The sequence below is a fragment of the Protobothrops mucrosquamatus genome, unplaced genomic scaffold (genome assembly GCF_001527695.2).
Source record: "Protobothrops mucrosquamatus isolate PMUCROS unplaced genomic scaffold, P.Mucros_1.0 scaffold_174, whole genome shotgun sequence".
NCBI classification, from domain to species: Eukaryota; Metazoa; Chordata; class Lepidosauria; order Squamata; family Viperidae; genus Protobothrops; species Protobothrops mucrosquamatus.
In genome coordinates this window covers 627987-631724 of record NW_015386250.1, presented here as the reverse complement: position 1 = coordinate 631724, position 3738 = coordinate 627987, and positions in this window count along the sequence as shown.

The window sequence follows — 3738 nt, the reverse complement described above, 5'->3', positions numbered from 1 at the left end:
ATTATTATTATTATTATTATTATAAGATGCACTAACGTTATAAACAATGACGTAACACATTTGCCAGAATGATTCACTAGAGCATCCATAAAAATTATCATGTGCCAGGAATGAACAATTAATGGGAACATTGAACTGAAAAAATAATTGAAATTAAAATACAGATTAAAATATTGTGGTATTTCAAAATACATACTGATAATACCATATTTAGTATGAAAAGAAAAAAGTGTGGATTATTGATGTGGCTGCTGCTTCATTCCTGTCAGAAGCACCAACCAAGACTCTTTCCTGTTGAAGGATTAGCTGGTGACATCACCGTTGCCCAGGAGACATTCAAAGGGGCTCATTTCACTTCCCTGTAATTGATGTGGCAATACCAGGGATAGTAGAGTAGAAGATAAAGAATTGGAGAAAATCACAAAGTATCAAAATCAGAAAATTGAAATGGAAAGATCATTGCATAAACTAGCCATGGTAATCCCAGTGGTTTTCAACACACTGGGTGCCATTCCAATTTTTTTTTGGAATTTGGCACGTAGAAAATCTGCATATTGACAAAATTTACATCTGTCAATTGCAAAAGGCCACATCGCTTGGATCCACACATGTACTTCACTGATGCATTATGATATCCTAAGTTCTAGGGATGAACTCAATGCATATGTAGGCCAACACCAGCTAAAGAACTGACAGCTGTGATTTCACATTTTTATGAATGTAATAGTAATATCCCCTCTATTGTACTCTGTGTAATTTCAAGCCTGTTAAAATAAAAGTCTTCTTATTTTTCTAAGACAACAAAGGTTCTGCTGTAGAGAGTAAAGGTGATCTCCTTGACAAAAATATTCAGAAACCATTACCTAAGCAAAAGGGGCTAAAGCATTTTTTAAATCAAGAACATTGAGATAACGTTGGATTAGTTCCACTTCCCTAATTCCCTGAAGTATAAAAAGATACAATATAATAACACTTGCAAGAATCCGTTAGTATAGCCCAGTGATGGCGAACCTTTTAGAGACTGAGTGCCCAAACTGCAACCCAAAACCCACTTAAGCATCGTCGAGTGCCGGGTGGGTGTGGCCCATTGGCTGGGTGTGGCCCATTGGCTGGGTGTGGCCCATTGGGTGGGCATGGCTGCGGTGGTAACGGCAGATTGGGTGGGACTAAAAAGTTCAATCAATCAATTTCAACTTTGCAAGATCTTTTTTTTTTCTGCGAGAAGTTGAAATTGACTGATTGAACCTTTTTTTTTTTTTGCACACAGTGGCGGAGGCCTAAAGTGAAAAGTTTTTATAAAACCCAGCTGAAGGCCTAGGACTGGGGTGACATCGCGCATGCCCACAGAGAGGGCTCTGAGTGCCACCTCTGGCACCCGTGCCATAGGTTTGCCACCACTGGTATAGCCCGTCTCAATAAAGGTAATTTTAGCCTTCCTGTGGAGTTAATGGTCTAGTCTACTTGGTGGTGTTGGGAATGACTACATCTGTGTGTAAAAGGCCGTTCATTACTAGCCAGTATGATCATTGCCTATGTCATTTCCTGAAGACAGAACACTGCAGAAATCTAATTCCACTTTTCTTTTTACTTTTTTGGTCCCATCAAGGATAATATTTTTGTTCGAATCACAATGTCAAAAATAGTTCTTTGGGATTGGCTCAAATATTACCTGATGCTCCTCTTGAATGCTGACACTTCTTTCTCTATTAAATATATAGGAAAAAGTGAGGTCCCTAAAGAGGCCACTTGTAGGAGTTTCAATCTGACAGATACAATTGCACAAAGAGTTTTATTTTGCTCTCCACTTGAGAGATTAACTATCCCTGCCTAGCTAACAGGATTAGTCACTGCTAGTCCAGGCAGCTTTTCCCGAATGGCAGCTTTGTGCAGATAGAGATAACCGTTGAATCAATCCTGGCAATCAATGTGGGTGACAGATGTCTCAGCTAGATCAACAGAATACATAAAGCAAAGGGAGAACAGAGATGCATATCATTAGCCATTTTTTCATTTGCAAAATATACCAAGGCAGTATTGCTATCTTATTCTCAGTTATAGGCACTGTATATTTTCAAGGAAAGTATTAACTTTACTGATACACCCAGGAAGGAGAGACTGTCCTGCACTAAAATGGGCTCAATAGAATTCTTACTATCGTTCTTGAAAGACTAGATCAATATGTTTCCGATTTGGAAAATTGAAGATGCACTTGATGATGTTACCTAATCAGGTAATTAAAGAAAAACACCAGGCTCAGAGAGCACCAAGGACCTCAAACATAAGATGCTGGCTGGAGAATTATGGGAGCTTAAAGTTCCCAAGTTTAAAAAATATGAGCTAGATAATAATATCCTCCTTCGTGGCTGAGTCTATAGACTTTGGTTTTCTATTTTGTGCCCTCTCATTTCCCCCCCCCAACCGTGATCATTCTTTGTGCTGTTCTCTTCTGGCCATATAATGCAGCTACTGATACCTAGGTCCTGCCCCCCCCCCTCACCCTTCTGCCATCCAAAAGAGGCTCCGATCCTTTTTTCATGCTCACAGGAGAAACAATGACTATTTCAGAAGTTTTTCCTGAACAAATCACTTTATCTTGGTTGCATCAACTATAGTACGTTATAGTGAATTTGCATGCTCGGCATATAATACCAACCTTCTGTTTCCTCCAATTTATGCTCTCTGGATTTATGTGAGAAATGTTAATGGAATTACCTGCATAAATCACCCAGAGTACCATGCAAAGTAAAAAAAAATAGTCTACAATCCCTTCAAAACCATAAGGCATAAGATGAGTTCTACCAAAATAGCTTCGCACAAATGATAAATGTACACAGTATTCATTTGCACTGAGTGCACAAATATGTAAATAGGAGTTTAGGCACAGGTTGAAAACCTGAAGCTAACTTACTGAATCTCATTATTCTACCACTCCCTGCCCAGTGCAGTAAGAGCTCTACAAAAACTCTGATGGGGTTTGTTCTCAGCCATTCCCTGTCATTATGCCTTGATAATAACAAGGATTGAACGTGGTGGATCCTTGTGTATAAGATGTATGCACTATATTGAGCTACTGTAGTCAGAAAAAATAATAGCTCCTCTGATTTTTTTTCAAGCTAAGCAAGAGACACTCTTCTAGGTTTTCAGGGCAGGAGTAGATGTGTTATTATTAGACAGACTTCTTTTGACTCAATCTTTCATAGCCTTGGGAAAAATCTTTCCGTAGTTATCTAGAAGAGGGCACAGAGTATACAAAACTCAGTTCCCTCGAGTGTAAGTTTTATTGTTGCTTTGTTTGCTCTTTCTTTGAGAAAGAAACCTCTCTGTGGTATAATAGTACTATAATCCTTGGAGCACAAACTGAAGTCCTACAGTCATAAATGCCTTCCCCCCCCCCAAACCCATATGAAATTGCTGCTGGTGTAATTTTTAATTTTACAAAAGGGGAAGGTAAATAAATTAATGGGCAGTAATCAAAGCAACAACATGTAAACATTTAAAATTTTAATTAAAATTTAATGTAGTTTTTGTTCTGGTCCTGTCTACATGGGATGCAGCCCCCAGCATTCTGTTCAAGACACACAAAGCAAATGTAAAAAAAATATGTATTGCTGATAGAACACATAAGTGTGTTAATGCTTGTGCTTACTACCTAGTGCAGTGGTTCTCAACCTTTTTAATGCCGCGACCCCAACCGGTCGTAAGTCGAGGACTAAACCGGTCGTAAGTCGAGGACTAAAC